The sequence below is a fragment of the Grammomys surdaster genome, unplaced genomic scaffold (genome assembly GCF_004785775.1).
Source record: "Grammomys surdaster isolate TR1022 unplaced genomic scaffold, NIH_TR_1.0 125146, whole genome shotgun sequence".
NCBI lineage: Eukaryota > Metazoa > Chordata > Mammalia > Rodentia > Muridae > Grammomys > Grammomys surdaster.
The window spans coordinates 679,470-697,667 of record NW_021620042.1 but is presented as its reverse complement, the minus strand read 5'-3'; the positions used below and the strand labels follow the sequence as shown (position 1 = coordinate 697,667).

The window sequence follows — 18,198 nt, the reverse complement described above, 5'->3', positions numbered from 1 at the left end:
AAATAGAGTGAAGAAACGTGTGGAGAGCCAACATCCGAGCTGAGGAGACAGAAGGTGGAATCCAGAACTGGAAGGCGGATCTTCTTACACAGCTCAGTTGAAAAGGAAATAAAGAGCTTTGTGAACACTCAGGAGAGACTGTTAACTTAGCAGATGTTGCATTATTGGAGTTCTAGAACAAATATAAGATGGGAGAAAGCATATGAAACATACACAGCTACACAGCTCTCAAAACTCCCCGAGGCCTGGGTCACCCACGTATCTCTGGGAAATAAATACGATCAAACTGAAAGAAAAAATAAGGCCAAGGATAGAGATGTGTGCAATAGAAGAACTGCCCTCAAAATGGCTAAACAGTGATGCCCAGCACTAGCTGTCTGTCTTCCCCACGAAAGGACCAAAGTATCCATTGCACCGTAGGCCAGGTGACTGTGGGAGAATATGAACCTTTGAAAGGTTCAGAGGACAGCACAGAAAGAGAAGCAGAATATACCTGCACTGGAGCCTCACTCCAGCAGGGGCAGTCCATCCTCTGTGCTGTGGACGTGTGGAGGACTGTTCCAGCAAACTCCAGTAGGGGAAAACTGATAAGCCTAGCAACTCGAGCGTCACTATTCTGATGGGCCTGGTGCTATGTAACCAAAAATCCTCCCAGTGAGTTTGCTTTAGAAAATGAATTTACTCCATCCACTGTAAGCCAGTTATAGGCAGCAGCCATCTTAAAATGAGGTCTACTCAGAACATAGATTGCTCTCATGGTCATAAGCCACTATATGGAATCGTCCGAGGCCTGAAACCTGGAAACCCAGGTCTTTCTGGGTGTTGTGACACAAGAATGGATGGCACCGTCCTCAAGAACAACTTTACATTTGAGACCAGGGGTGTGGCACCCAGTGGACTTTATCCAGTGCCAGGAATGAAGACAGATGCCAGTGTGGCTGCTGCTGCCATCCTGCTCTCCGTCATGGTTCCCTGTGTCTTTGATGGGGCCTTGTGCTTCTCCTTGGTTCCTGCTGTTGCCACTCAAGAGAAACAAAGAACTACTATTGTCAAAGTACAAATCTCACTAAAATAGTAAATCCACAAAACAAGAACTGAAAAGGATCAAACGTTATCAATACAGCAATCCATTAACCTAGAAAGAAAACTGCCTAGAAACTTGTCTGTGGCTACATGCATTCCTGTAACCCCAGAGTTGTTGGAGGCGGAGAGTGTAGGATTCTTGTGGCCTGGTGGCTCTGGCCTACCTCTAGATTCAGTCAGAGACCCTGTCTGAAGTGGGAAAGGCTAAGGGTAATAGAACAGGACACCTGATATACTCCTTTGGTTTCTGCATGGGTGGTTGTGTGTAAACACACACACACACACACACACACACACAGCAAAGAGAAGTAAAGAAAGTCACTATATAATGGTAAAGTAATGAAAGAGGGATGAACTCAGTTTTAGGAGATAACATTTATACAGATACAGACACCCGAACTAGATCACATAATTTTATAAAACCAACATTATTTAATAAAAATGTGGGGTACAACCTTAAATGATGATAATAAGATCTGGGGGACCTCAAACCTTCATCATTAGATTGTCCAAATTTAAAAAACATTAAAAAACCATTTCAATTAAACTTGATTTTATATATGTATATATGTATATATATATATGTGTATATTATGTATATAATGCTACAGACCAACCACACAATTACACAATTGCTGGAGCTAATGACCACACTAAGTCTACAGGATGCAAAATCATCACACAAAAGCCAGTTGTGTTTTGTTGTTGTTCTTTTGTGTGTGTGTGTGTGTGTGTGTGTGTGTGTGTGTGCATGGAAAGGAAATTGTCAAAGAAAAAAAACAAGAATGCAGTCCCAGTCCCAGCCAGGAAACAGACAAACCTATGAATGACATGACACTGAAGTGGACACAGAACATTCGAAAGACATCCTATGTTTTCAGATTGCAAAAATTAAATCACTAAAATACCCTTATCCCCCAAAGCATTCTCCATTGTCAGTGCTGCTACTACTCAAATGTCAATGGCAGCCTGCACAGAGCAGAAAAAAAACACCTGAAATACAAAAGACACTGGATAACAGCCCTAATTAAGAAGATTAGAGACATTACCTGACTTCAGAACACAGTGTAAAGAGATAGTAACGAAACACCATCCTGGCTTAAAAACAGTCACACAGTTGAACAAAACACTAAACAAAACCTAAGTCCATATATCTACAGCAAGTGGTTTATGATGGAGGTTCCTCAAGGATTGGAAATAGAACCACCATTGGTCCAGCTATCTCCATACGAGGAAGATATACACTAGTGAAGAGCATGTCAGAGACATCTGCTGTAGCATCTTCACTGTAGCCAACATCTGGAATCAACCTAGATGTCTACAGATAAAGAAAATGCAGCACAGGAGATGGGAAGACAGTCAGGGGCTACACTGCTTGCTTGCAAGCATGAGGACCAAGTTCCATCCCTAGAACCCAAATCAAAGCAGGGCATGGTAGTACATGTTTTCAGTCCTTCAGATGGAGCCTTAGTTCACTGACCAGCTAGCCTTGCCTTTGAGTTGAGGTTCAGACCAGTGAGAGATCCTGCCCCAAAAGAAAAAAAATCAAAGTGAACCGTGTTTACACTATATCACATGAATACACACACACACACACACACACACACACACAAATGTAGTACATATCTACAGTGAAATAATATTTAGCCATTAAAATGAACTCATTTGCTTCAATGTGAATGGAACTAGAAAAGGCATTAGGGGACATAAGTCATGTGCATGCTTTCACTTACATGTGGAAGCTAATGTTGATTTCAAGGAAACAATAGAATAATGCTATCAGACCTTGGAAAGGTGTGGAGGAGGGATAATGGCGGCAGGATAGGAGGATAGTTAGAGGGCACAGGGGAGATGCTAGAGAGAAGGAACAACTTGTCCTATAGCAGAGGACAAGAAACTGGTGGAGAAATGACGCCTATCCACCAAACAGCTAGCGAAAGGATTCTGAATATGCTACCATGGAGAAATGATATACGTCTGAGAAGACAAGCATGCTAGTTACCCTGCTGTGACCATCCCTGGCTGTATGCATGCATATTAGACACAGGCATGATGACCACGTATCAAATAAAAACAAAAATGTATTGAACAATTTATACTGCACATGTAAGTTCTGGACAACACAAGACTCGATGGGGATGACTATGCCTTGTGGCCATGCCTTTCTCATTTCTTAAATAGGGGTATCTGCTCCGCCGAGTGCTGGGGACCCATATTGAGTCCACACTGTCCTCTTCCTACAGCTTCTGGGTCTGCTCTACAGAGAGATTGGGTGTCGTGCCTGCGGAGAAGGGCAGCAAATAGGAGGTGGTGCTTCTTAGGGAGGCTGAGCAGAAAACCTTCGCAGCTGACCACACAGCTGACCATGGCAGAGGACCACACAACTGACTATGGCAGGGCACCTAAGGCAGGAAATCTGGAAGTGGGAAAACATTTAAGGGGGTTCAGCACTAGCAGAAAAGTTGAGCTGACCACCAACTTCAGAAACAGGGTGCCCAGTGGGGCCAGCACAGAGCAATGGTTCACCTTTGCTCACGGGTGCAGGAATGCTGCTGTGTATGTTTGGAGAAATGTGGAGCCAGGTCTGCCAGTTTCAAAGCATGAGGCTGCAGGCGGTGGTGACATGCCTGTGAGCCTGCTGAAGGGAATAGCTCTGCACCTTTTGCTGCCTCTGTCCCTACCATACCACTTGCATAAGTGTGAAAGCAAACACTGAGCACAGTATGGAGATGCCTCACAGGTGACCTGAGGACTGGCGTCCCAACACTATTCACTAACTATGCATGCCAACCCAGATAGCCTTTCTACCCACCTCTGGTTTTGTTCCACAGATTGGAACCTGGGGCCTCTTATTTATACTTTGGCTGCAGAGAGGGACAGGAGCTTTGTAAGAACTGTGGGCCTGGCACCTCAGCCAGCTTGTGGGACAGGTTAGGCGGTGGCAGGCTGTGCAGGGAAGGGTGTCAGCATCAGCCACTCTCCCCTTAGTTGTGGCAGGCTGTGGGCATTCCCTGTGTCCTGCTCTTCCATGAGCCACAGTGTCTCTGAAGCTTGTGGATAAGGCTACACAACTGCCTCAGTGGTGTAGGAGCTGGGGAGAGACAGCCTGGCTGAAGATGTCCCCTGTGCTATTAAGATCACTCTCCTTTCTCAAATGTTATAGGCCGATGACAGGAAGCACAGCTGACGAGCAGTCAGCCTTTGCCTGAGCATTGGAAGTTGGAAGCATTACTTTCAAAGAGCAAAGTTTAACTATGTGGCTGTATGGGTGTAATTCAGTGATGGGGGGGGTCTCAACTGTGCAGAGCCTTGGGTTTCATTCCCAGCACCAAACCAGATTCAACCAGTTTTAATGATGTTGGGACAAAAGACATAGAATCAACTTTAAAAATACCAACAGGTTTAGTGGCCACAAATGACTAGTTACTATTTAGTCTAAGTGTTCCAGAAATAGACTTGTCAACACTGGAAAGTGCTCCAATGAGATTATGTAAGGCACTTGGCCTTTGTACAAAATCAAACAGGTTTATTCTTGGATCTGACACCAAAAACACAGGCAACAACTATGAAAAGCGAACTTTGCTACATCAAAACTAAACGCCAGACATCAAAGACACCACCAAGAAAGTCACGAGGCACCCTACAGAATGGGACAGGATGTTTTAAAATTGTGTGTTCAACAAGTGGCTAATGCCTAGGACATAGTAACAAAACCCCCGTGACTGAATAAAGTCAGAGTGATCTTTAAAATGGGTCAAGAACCTAAAGAATTGTTCTCTGAAGCCAAACGCTCTTAAGTAAAGGTGTCCAATCCTACTGGCAGGTGTAGAGATTAAAGCCAAAGCACATCAGATTCATACCAAGTAGGATGTCTGCTATCTCAAAGTGGGAGGAGAAAAAACTTTTTATAATGATGTAAAGAAACTAGACCCTTTGTGCACAAGGAAGATAGTGTGAAAACTTCTGAAAATGTTAAGAGAACACCCATGTAATCTAGCATTGACTACAGGTCTCCATAAAGAATAAAAGTAATAAAAATGTATGGGGGTGCTTACAGCTGAGAGTTGGAGATAATCCAAAAGCCCACAGAAAATAAATGGATAAGAAAATGTGTGCACACACATGTGTATACACACATGCACATGTACACATGTACACATACACACACAACCATTCAGTTTTAAAGAAGAATGAGACTCTGATACATGTCACAGCATGGATGAACCTCAAAAGCATGTTTGCAAAGAAAGCCATACATAAGAAAAGACACTGTATAATTTTACTTATATGACAAAAACAGAAGAGTGAAATTCCTAAGACAGAAGGCAGGATTATGTTTGCTTGGGTGGAAAGAGGGGAGAATGGAATGTTTCTGTCTGGGGATATGTATAGTGGGAATGACTGTGTAATTGTATGAAGAAGCTTACTAGCATTGAATTATTGCCATGTAAAATGATATGTAAAAACACATGTATTCTGCCACAATAAGTAACTTGAAAAAGCAAAACAATGATGGATAATGAAATTATATCCAGCTATCAAGAAAAACTGATGAAATATGCAGATAAATAAATGGAGTTGGATTTACTCACCTTTAGTGAGGTAATCAGACACACTGCATCTTTTCTCCTTTATGTGGATGCTAGCTTTTAAAGTTTTAAATAGGTGTGATTCATTTAGGATATCCACAGACATTAGATAAGAAGGGGCATTCTTCCAAGGAAGGAGAAATAGAACATGATGTGGTAAGGGGATGGAAACTAGACTAGAATGATTAAATTAGGATTAATTTGGTAAAGGAGGGACTGTGAGAAGGGGCAGTTACCATTGGCAACCTTAAAAAGGCTATATGGAAAACTATAACTATAGAAGCTTCCCAAAACATATACAGAGCTAAGGAAATTTAAATGGACTTGCTGTATAATAGTGGAGACAGTGCTCCAACAGACAAGTAACCCCTCCCAGTACCAGGGATAAGTTCCATTTTGTTGAGTGATTGGCCAAAGGAGTTCCATGGACTGAACCCCAAACATCACAGGCTATTGCTGAGGCTATTGGTTCCTCTTCACAACATAATAGTAAGGCCCTATTGCTGAAGACACCATTTATGTCACCAACCATAGAGACACTGAGCTGAAAACCAACTAAAAGCTTCACCCTCACTGACTAATATTTATGGTTTTGAAAGGTTCTCTGCGCATTATTAGAGGAGAACAGTAATCACCAACATCACCTAGCTGTGAACCCTGAGACCTATAACAGAGACCTGCCTGCATGGGATACTGGTGTAATATTGGCGCAAATACTATAGGAGTAACCAGATACTGTTAAAATGGGATTTAAGCCCACTCCATGAGATGAAACTCCTACCTGACACTGATAAAATGGCCAAGAACCAGAAACTAGATAGATTGGTCATGGAACTGAAAGGAAAACTACTACTTTTCTGCTAAAGGAACATAGCAGTAAAATGACTCGTGACATGTCCTCATCAGAGAATATTCTTCCTTTAGTAGATGGTCATCAACACAGAGACCCAAAATTGGGCAGTGTACAGAGAGTAAGAAACTCTTGGAGCACTCAGCCCTAAATGTAATTTCTTTATTAAATCCTCTTCTTAAGGCTAAGGGTCTCTGTGGCCAGAGGGGATGGATGGTTCCAAGGAGTCAGTGTCTTCCAGACACAACAGGGCTGATGCACTATGAACTCACAGAGGCTGCGACCATATGCATAGGGCCTGCACACATTCAAGCCAGCCTAATCCTCCACTGGAAAAGAATCACCCGAAGCCCCACCCCCTAGCCAAGAAGCCTTTTAAAATTGACACCCACTGGGAGAGAGAAAATCAGCTTTCTCCAGTGGAGTAACCCTGGGTTTATCAACCACAGTCTAGGGCAGCCTCTGTACTTAGAAGCAGTTGACCAATATAAAATGGACTCCATGTTTGTGTGTGTATGCTTTGTTTTGTTCATTTTGTCATTTTTTTCCCCAGGAGGGGTTTCTGAGAAAGAGAAAGAACATGAAGTTTGGTGGGTAGGAAGGTAGAGAAGAGGAGTTAGAAAGAATACAATCAAGATATAAAATCAAAAGCATGAGAAAAAAAGCCAAAAACCAACTAAACAACCAACCAACCAACCAAACCAACACCACCTCAAACCAAGAACCAGGTGAACAGGAGGAAGTGTTCTCTGCACAGGTGACATTATATGGCCTTGTGGCTCTGCTCTTTGTGGCTGATTCCACCTCAGCAAAATGTGAGAAGGCTAAAAAGAATGTCTCCCATGACAACTCCATGGCAGTTGGTGTGTTTCTATTCCCAAAGCAAATCCAACTCTAAACAAGGTTATGCAACCGGTCTACCATGGATTCCTGTCAGAAAACCTAGGCTCCAGAGAGATGCTACCCTGGGAGTTCTAGACAGGCTCTCTTCCAGGCTGAGTTCTGGAGAGTCCTGAAGGGCTCCCAGGTCTGACCAAGAGCCTAGAGGTATTTCTAGGACAAAGGTTTGCATACTTAATATATCAGATAGGCACAAAAGAGGCATTTAGGGGCAAATGCTTACTCCCCATCTTATGTGAACTCTGCCCACAATTCCAGGTCAAGATATCTGTGTGAGGTGGGCCAAAGCCAGTGCTGTAGATCAGGATAAGGCCCTGTGCCACTAAGACGAGAAAGGTCTGTTCTGCCCAGGCCCCAGGGAGTCCCATTCCCTGCCCAGGAACAGCTTGGCCACTGGGGTGAGAAGCAGGTGTCTCCCAGCGTCTCTCCAAACCCAAGGGCGTTTCTGTAAGCTTCTGGGCGGGGCCCATCTATATGCACTTATATTTTAATTAGTTCTCTGTTATCAATATGAAAGAAATCATCTCTCTCTGGCCAGTGGTGAACACTAATGCAACTGTCAACTTGGTGCTGTAAGGCAAGAGGGTCCACTTTCCCGTTGCTTTTTTAGTCCTTAGATTTATTTAATTTCCATCCTGTTTAAGTTTCCTCATGTTTCAAGACTTGTTCTAGCCCATGGCTCCGCCTTCTCGTGAATAAGGTCTATTGTACACATGAAAAACACAAAGAAAAATGACATAATGGGAAAGAAGAAAGTGGAGCTTAAAGATAAGGGGATAATTAGAGCATTGCTAAACAAAGATCTAATGAGAGGCTTGTGCTTGGGACACATTGGCATGTTACTGTATATAGAAGCGTGAACTTTCCTGAATTCTGTTTTCAATATTTCCTAGATCTCTCCTGCAGTTGTATACCACACTGAAAGGACTGAAAAACCTCAACACCACATGCTTGCATGTTGCAGCTTTAACATTAGGTTGGATTTTAGGCAATTAGATCCTTGTTTCAGCCTTTGGTTAAAGGAGAATCTAAAGCAGTAAGGAGCAGGTCCCACTGGCCAGGGGCAGCTGTCAGCAGACCACCGGAGAACAAAATAACCCGTTCTATTCACTTGAAAGAGGCCAGGGACTACAGGCATAGTTTGGCTTAATATTCCTATATGTTAACCCTCCTTTCATGTGTGTGTGTTTTTAATCCTTAACAAAAATTCGGGGAAAGATCAAGACAATAATGTCTTGAAAGCACAGAGTTGCCCTTGAATCCCCTGAACCCTTGTAAAGGGCTAAGCATGGCTGTGTTTGTCTGTAATTCCAGCTCTGGGGAGGCAGAGAAATCAGATCCCTGGAATTCATTGGCAAGGAATAACCAATCAGTGAGGTCCAGCTTCAGTAAGATTCCATGTCTCAAAAACTAAGGCAGAGAAAATCAACACCCAGTGTCAACCTCTGATCTCTGTGACTTCATACACACAGGTGCATATACCCGTATGAACACGTCTAAACACAATACACATACAAACACATACATTCACCATGCACATGTGCACACAATGTGGTTCTGATAATGACTTTCCTGACCTCCTCCGCCTATGCTTGTCTCCAAGAACTTCCCTTAGGCACACCTGCACACTTTACCACATGGTGCAAATTGCTCTCCACACTCCTCTTCTGACCAACATGACCCTGACCCATATGGCAAGACTCATGGGGCCCAGCGCAGCATGAGACCATTGTGCCTTTTGCTCCAGGTGTGTACAGAGAATTTCAAGGTAGCAGGTGTCAAGCATTCCACAGAAGGCGGGCCTTCTGGAGTGGTCTGTGTGCATTGTCTCTGATGATGGCCGCATACAGAGGTCCAGACTGAAGCCCGACCTGCCACGGACAATGGACCTCATGAGGTGGGAATCTGGGCTTGCTAGTCTAAGTGACATCTTTTTCAGGCACAGTTCTTCTGTATTCCTGCTTTGTGCACAAACCTATGAGAATGTATCCGATGACCCCACTGCCATTCATTTCTCTTGAAAAGGATTAAAGAAAATATTCTGGGTAAATATTACTATTATTTTCTCTTTATAGAGAAAAGAATTAAGACAGGGTGATGAAATAGTAATGCTTACTCCTCCTCACATCAGGTGATTTTGGATAGATTTAATGAGAAGACAGGCAGAAAGGCACCATAGAAAACCTGGTGTTGTGTAGTCACTATTATACTGTAACTGGAGGGATTTGGGTTACATAAGGAGATGGAATTTATTGACACAAGTGTCAAACAACTAGATAGGTTCCCCAAATCTCTCTTAACCAGATTTCAGTTTAAGTTCAGAGAGGTATATTGGATGGCTGATAAAAGATGTCACTTAGACTGACGTTAGACCTGCAGTTTCACCCTCTTTGGGTCCTGCCTGCAAGGTTTAGGCTCCGTCCAGAAAGCTGGCCTGGTGGTGCACAAGTGTTAGACTCAGGTGGGAAGAAAACACTGCTTCTGTCCTAAACAAGACATGACCCAATGTTTTCCAATGGCCACAGGAAGCTCTCAAAACCTGTGCAAGTGGAGGCAGGAGAATTATGAATTCAGGAGACAAAAGACTGTGTCTTAATGTAAACAAATGGAAGAAATGTCCTATGTACTGAGAGTGAGGCAGGAGAGTGGCCAACTTAAAAACTACCCCCCTTTAATAAACTAGATTCAGATAAAACTTGAACTTTTTCCAGCTAAGGATTAAACACAGAAAACTACTGCTATGTTACAAATGCAAACAAGGAGGAAGATTTTGATGTAAACAAAACAAAATATGGAATGTGAGAAAATATTTGTTAACCACATAAGATAAGGGGCTATGTAGATTTTCTACAAGTCAACAATATCCTAAACAAACCACAACAAAAACTGCTGAAAGAGTGGGCTTCTGGAAACCAAGAGCAGGCAGGGAAGATTGAGAGATACAACCCAAAGCTAGATGTCTTCCCTAGTCAATCATGCTGTAAAAGTGACAGATGAGGGATGAGTCAGGTCTGGGATCCTGTCACATGACACAGGATCAGCTCTGGTTGCCATGGTTGCCTCTGATGCAAATCGGTATCATTCATGCACACAAATACACATATGTGCACACAGTACGACACGAAGCCCTTACTGGTTCACATTCACACGGCAGTCAAGGTGTAGAAGGAGGTTTATTTGGGACTCGTTTGCAAGAGAGTTGTTTTCTAAGCTACTGTGACTTCTTAGCCACCAAACATAATTTATATGTGTTGTAGAACACATTCAAAATGTCCAATTATAAACATCCCATCAGACGCCAGGACACATTCTGGTTCTGTATTTAGTCTTGCTGTTCTCAGTGACACTTTTGACTTGTTTTAGTGTTAACTCTTATCCCCACTTGCTCTGTGGCTCTTGATTCAGTCACAGTAAATCTCAGGAGAGGAAAATAAGTCAATTCAAACTGCTTTCCACAACCCCTCATTGTTGTCATAGATACTGGACATTTTTTCTTGAAACCATGTTAGCTGTCCTTCTTAGCCTCTGCCCCCACAGCCATCACCTGCACAGTATGCACACACTCCGACTCATCTCACTCTTTGTCGGTTATTTCTCAGTGGTACTTCTCAGTCCTTCTTCAGCTACCTCCTTCTTTTAGTCTTTTGGCCACTATTTGTCCAGTGGGTTCAGCTCCACACTCTCTTCCTGTTGTCTACCCACCTGCTTCAGGGACCACTTTGTGGTGCCATCTCCCAAGTCTATATCAGCAGCTTGCCTTCATCCATTCAGGGGACATTTCTTCTGGAAGTTTCTAACAGCTCAAAACTAAAACAAGCTGGCTGCCTCTCCTTGAGAATCCACCCCTGCCATCCTCCTGCACAGACAGCCCTGTGTTAGCCAAGCACCTGCTTCCTTTCCTGCCAGGCCTCCCTTTCCTGGCCCAGCTGGTCTCTTAGCCCCACATCCTTTGTAGCCATCATGTCACCACCTGCACATCTCAAGGTCCGGAACTCCTGCTGCCAGCCCACCCTCTCTCACCTGCACATCTCATGGTCCGGAAGTCCTGCTGCCAGCCCACCCTCTCTCACCTGCACCACAGCTCCTGCTTCCCAACACACCTATTCCCCATCTCGACCCTTCATGTATCTGTAGAAAAGCTCTCCCTAGTCTAACTCTGTGGCCAGTTGCCGCATTCCACACACTACTGTGTATCTAACGATGTGGCTAGTGGCACTGAATGACTTAATTTTAAACTTCACTTAATTTTAATAAGTTTAAATGTCAACTGCCACACATGGCAAGGGTGACTGTTGACAGAACAGCTGCTGTCAGACTCATCATTTCTCTCTGCCTCCTTCCAATGATGCTCAGATATACAAAGATGGGAGGCACAATCAAAGCTACCAGCTGATGCGACCTTCAGTCCACTGGTGAAAGAACACCCCATCAGGGCAGCCTACAAAACTCTTCAAGGATTTGCCCCTTCAGTTACCAACATCTGACATCACCAATCCTTAGACCACAGGCTGTTTACAGGACACTCAGTCATCTCTTCCATATTTATCCATATTTATTCTGACTCATTGGGACTGTTTAAGTAGTGTGTGTGTGTGTGTGTGTGTGTGTGTGTCTGTGTGTCTGTGTGTCTGTCTTGTCTTTCTCAGAGGCCAGAAAAGGGCATTGGATTCCCTGGAGCTGGAGTTACAGTCATTGTGAGTTGCTTAAAGTCGGTGCTGGGAACTGAACTCAGGCCCTCTAAAAACAGCAAGCTTTGTTAATCCCTGAGCCATCTTTCTGGCAACTATTTATATTTTTTGAAAAACATCTTGAGGCAGGTCACTATGTAGCCCATGTAGGCCTTAACTTGTCCCATACCTCAGGCTGGTCTGGAACTTGTGATCTTCCTGCCTCAGACGGCCAGTGCTGGGACCGTAGGCCTGTGCCACCACATCTGGCACTAAGTATACTTGATGCATATTTTTTTTAGTTATACTCACATGTTTCAGAAGGTAATAATCATCCATCAGTACAACCCACCCGGGGAAGTGCTGGACCATACTAAACACTTAAAATCAGAAACCTGTAAATGCAAATGCCAGCCCCTACCTACTAGGGAAATTCAAAAGGGGCCAGTATAAATGACTGGCATTATTCATTGGCCACATCGTCTAGCTAGACAGCAGTATCATTTCTAGCCTTGGTTTGGGATCTTCGCTGGGAAAGTCGTCCTAAGTGCAATCTCTGTCCTGCTTGCTCCCTGACTCCTGGGGAGATGAGGCCTCGCTCTCGTTCAGCTGACTGCTATAAACAACTTTATTTAGCCTCTTTCTTAGTCATACTCTCCCCAAAGAAGGCATCAGGATGCTGCTGCTAACAATTACATGAAACACTGCATGGCTTTGGATCTTGTTCCCTCACAGCTGCCTGTGCTACTGACAACCTGGGTGTTTTAATCATGGAATCAAATAATCCCAATGTCAGTAGGGTGACAGGAAAAGAGGAAATAAATGTTTATTCAGTTGCTTCACATGTCATTCATTCCTCAAAACCCTTCGATAGTACAGTAGCACGTCCATTTTAGGAATGAAGAAGTTGATGACCAAAGCATGAAAGAGAAGTGTACATGTGTACTGTGTACTGAGAGGAACGCTGGTGGAGGGTCATGTTTGTTCTATCCCTGGTACTTACATTTTTTTGTTAGCAGGTTTCCATTTTGGCCTCAGAACTTTTTCTGAGGGGAGACTGACCAGAATAATGATGACACACTCAAAGTGAGGGTGAGCACGAAATCACTGTGGGCAGAGCCACACTCCTGGCATGCACACTTGGCATGTGGTAAAAGATGCTTAAAATGGGTCTTTCTTAATCTCAAAACCACATATGGCAGAATGATAGAGGAAATGGTCAGCACTGCAGCCTGTATGCAGTGACACTTACTGATGAAATGAGCAGTAGGACTCTGAAGGATCTGTTAGTGACCCTTGACCCTGGGCCATGGAAACATAACAGACCTCATGATAGTGTTTCTCAGTACATTTCTGGGTTTCCCCCTCACAGCCAGCCTTGAGGGAAGGAAACCAGGCTCCCAGATTGGCTAGACAAGAGCCACCCCAGCTGTCCATCATTTGCCATGGTACCACAGACAGCAGTCACACAGAGAAAGCATACTCAGTGCATTCCCATCAGTCACAGGAGCAGATCTGCACTTTCAGTCAGAAAACATTCTTATAGCAGGTATGTGAGCTCCCGAGGATGGGCATCTGACTCACCCTTGCCTCTTTGGTCCTGGTGCACAGCAGCAGAGGCTCAACAGGGAACAGCTATATGTGCATGCTTGAGCCTGCCAGTCCCCCACATATGCTACACCTCAGCACCTGAGACTGTCTGCCTCTACAGACACTAAGCTGATTAGGTTGGTTCTGGCACCATTGTTACTAGGTGTGGACTCATTTTTATAAAATTTGCGTACCAAAATAAAACTATAACTCTTATAATATATAATAGAAAAGGGTATTTTTGACTCAAGAGATAGTACTCACAATCTTTTGTATTTACTAAATACTATAGACCATACCATAAATGGTCCTTAACTTCTGAGAATGCATAGAAATGAACAATAACTTTATTAGACACATACTTCTTATACCACAGGAAATGTCTTACACCCCTTAGTAATAATTTAAAAATGAAAAATTTCCATCTTCTCTAATAGAATAACAATCTACCTAGCTTTTACATACAATATCCAAACATCAGCAATGCAGAACACACCCCTACTTCCTGGAGTCTCCCCACAGCTGTGCTCCTTGAAATATCATTTTGGGGAAAGATTGATGTTCAGAGGGGTTCTGATTCATAAAAGCTGTTGACCAAGCACTCAACTGTCAGTGTGTGTTTTGGAGAATGTTCCTTTCACCCACCTTGGCACAGTTCTGCCCACACATATGTGCACCATGTGGAAGAAATCCATGTGTCCTGGGAACTGTGGATATGTGTCTTGGGAGGTATGGACATGTGTCCTGGAAGCCAGCACACAATGTTAGCACTGGAATCACAGTTTCCATGTATATGTAACCAATTCTTACTTGTTTGAAGATCAAGAACAAATGCTCCCTTTTCTACTAAGTGACCAGAACTAGGCTGGAAGAACAGAACCAGTATGTGGTGTAGCAATTAGTTCCTTTGAGGAAAACACCACAATGTTGATTCAAGGATTTACTCAAATGAAAACACTGTGGGTATTCCCCAGGTCTAGCATGAATACTAGAAAGGCCCTTCTAGAATCCCCGTGCACTTCCCAGGGTTCCTCTAGAATCCCCATGTACTTCCCAGGGTTCCGTTCTGAACTGTAAAACAAAGGGCACACTCTAGATGATTCTTTCAGACCACCTTAAAGAGCAAACATTTTTGATATCATAAAATAAAATATTACTGGATAAAAACAATTTAAAAAAGTATGTTTACCTTCCATCAATGTAGAATAAGGTGATTTGAATTTACTGATCTGTTTGCAGGAAACAGAAATGTTCAGGGAAAACCAAACTGAAACATAAAAATATGTTTCTATAACAGCAGATACAAGGAAGGACAGGACTGTGGAAGGAAACCAAGAATGGTCTGTGGCCTTGGCTGATCTGAGGACTTCCAGATACAGCACCAAAAACATGAATAGTAAAGCTAGCAACAGCCTCTGAACTTCTCTGCTGGAAATGTCACCCAATTGCATCCCTGTGACAGGTTTGTCACCCAATGGCATCCCTGTGACAGGTTTGTCACCAAATGGCATCCCTGTGGCAGGTTTGTCACCCAATGGCATCCCTATGGCAGGCTTGTCACTCAATGGCATCCCTGTGGCATGCTTGTGCAGCCAGGGAGATGTGCAGAGGCTTTCAGAGCTAGAGCCTAGTGGGAAGTCTGTAGCTCTCTGGAGGTGTGTATGTACTCAAAGCCGATTGTGGGACCCAAGTCTCTTCTCTTTTTTTTCTGTGGCTCCCTCAAATCTCAGTGGTTTTTGCTTTGCTACACAACCCCTGCCATGACGTGCTGCCACAGTGCAGCCAAATCAGCAAAATAGTCGAGAATAGGGTCCCTGAAATGATAGAGCGAAATAACCACTTTCTTTTTACAAGTTGATGACCTCAAACATCTGCGGTAGTAGCAGAAGCCAGAGTACCCACTAAGCTTAAAAACTTCCAGGCTGGGAAGATGGCTGGAGGGCAAAAGAGCTTGTGCAAATGTGAGGACCTGAGCTTGGACCCTCAGAGCCACAGAAAATCTGGGTACATGGTGTGAGAGTTTGTAATCCCAGAGTTCCTCCAGGGAGACGAGAGGCAGAGATAGCCATCTCTGAAAGCTCCGTGGCTGACTCTCCTAGTATCTCATGTTAGAAAACAAGAGTTTCTGTCTCCAGCAAGGCAGCAGGTGAAAACCAATCCAGAGGTTGTCTTCTAACTGCATACACTGCACAGCAAGTGCACACACTACACAGTGAAGTGCACACACTGCACAGCAAGTCACACACTGCACAGCAAAGTGCACACACTGCAAGCAAGTGCACACACTGCAAGCAAGTGCACACACTGCACAGCAAGTGCACACACTACACAGTGAAGTGCATACACTACACAGCAAGTGCACACACTGCACAGCAAGTGCACACACTGCACAGCAAGTAAACACACTACATAGCAAGTGCACATACTATAAGCAAGTGCACACACTGCACAGCAAGTGCACACACTGCACAGCAAGTAAACACACTACACAGCAAGTGCACATACTATAAGCAAGTGCACACACTGCACAGCAGGTGCACATACTGTAAGCAAGTGCACACACTGCACAGCAAGTGCATATTCACAGAAAACTTCTTTCAAAAGGCATTTTCCCCCAAGAGAATGTAATAGAGAGCCACTGACCAGAAAAAATGAAAAATCACATACCTAATAATAATAATAATATATGTAGCTACTCAATTTAAAAGCTTTTAAAACATAACAGCTAATAAGTAATAAAATTGAAAAAAAACTAGGGGAAAAGATTAGAATGGATACCATACCAAACAAGTGTACAGAAAGATGTCTAACTCCATCAATCATTTGGAAAATGCAAATTACAAACCACAGTGACTCCCACATTCAGCAAAGAGAACACTCAAACTAAAAATGACTAGCCGCTCCAAGTGTCATTAGCTAGGGTGTGGGACATTCTGAACTCTCAGGTACATCACATGGGAATGTAAAACTGTAATGATTTTGGAAGATGTTCTGGTGTTTCTTGTAGAAACAAAAGCATATGTGCAGTGTCCAGAAGGATTTCCGCTACCTGTTATCCCCACAAGAGAAAGCATCTGTCTTTTCACAAAGACTGGGGCAGAGTTGTTCAGGTTTACATGAACTACTCTAAGCTAGGAACATGTCAAGTGTCCACCATTGATGGATTCCATGAATGAATTGTGGCATATTCACTCAGTGGTGTACCGTGCAGAACACCCCCCGCCCCCCACCAAAAAAAAAAAAACCAGCGCACTCCAGAGCTTCCAACCATATACACAGCATGGATGAACCTCAGCTCAGTCATGCCTACTGAAGGAGCCTCACGAAAATGTCTCTACAGGACTTCTATGTGACACTGTGACACTCAAGCTAAATGCCTGCCAACAAGAAAGCCACAGGGAACATCCAGCCAGGAGAGTGCAGGAGGATTACCTCAGAGTGTGGGGGAAGCATCTACAGCTGGATATGTTACTAGCTTGGTTGCTGTGCTAGTTCCCTGGATGTGTGGCTATTTCAAAACTTAAACTATGTATTTTTAATGTGCTCAACTTATTGTACATCAACTATATCTAAATAATAGAATCCCAAGACACTAATTTATATGAAATCAGCCTGGATGAGACAGGTATTCACCATCTACAATGGAGAACAGAGGAGAGATGTTGGATATCCTGCTCTATCTCTCTTTTACTTATTCCCTTAAAGCAGGGTCCCTCCTGATCCTAGAGTTGGGGTGGAAGCTAGTAATTTCCAACAAGCTTCTGTCTATGAGTTCAGCCATGCCTGACTTTTAGGTGGGCACTGGGGATTTGAACTCAGTTCTTCATGTTTGCTTAGAAAGCACTCTTACTTATTGACCCGTGTCTCTAGGTCCATGTACTACATTTGATAGTCTTTGCACAATGAACAGAATTCACTGAGAATGAACTATAAGATCCCACTACTATTTCTATTAGGACGGATTTCAATGAGATCAATGGAAAAGGCACATCTGACCTCTTGCAGGTAGTATGCCAAAATAACACCAAAACATGAAAAAGTTGTTCTAAACCCCCTGTGTTTTCTTCAGGGTGAGGCACAACCCTTGCCAACCATCACCTTACATTTCTAAGATGTTTCCAATCACACTATAATACCACATCTACTTATCTCTGGGCTCACCTGAAGAGAAGCTTGCCTTTTGTCATTGTAAAAGTTCAGAGAAAGCAGAGCTCTCCATACAAAGCACTAGAAAGTGACCTGTTCTCCTGGGTCATCAGTACAGAGGAATGGACACTGCGGGGCCATAAACTGACTTCTGCTTCCACAGGAATATTACTATGATACATTTTCCTTCCCAGAGTAGAGCTATTTATCATTCAAACCATACAAGCCAAACCATAACAATGATTCTCCAAAGGAGAGTTTGGAACATTTCTCAAATATGAAGAACCCATTGAGCATGACTGGATAGAGAATGACCGTATAGAGCATGACCATATAGAGCATGACCTTATAGAGCATGACCATATAGAGCATG

General features: G+C 43.5%; 1 protein-coding gene across 1 annotated transcript in view; it reads right to left on the bottom strand.

The window, feature by feature from the left end:
• The window catches only part of Nr3c2 (nuclear receptor subfamily 3 group C member 2), a 320,864-nt gene that overhangs the window by 3,324 nt on the left and 299,342 nt on the right, over positions 1–18,198 (bottom strand). The window lies entirely within an intron of this gene.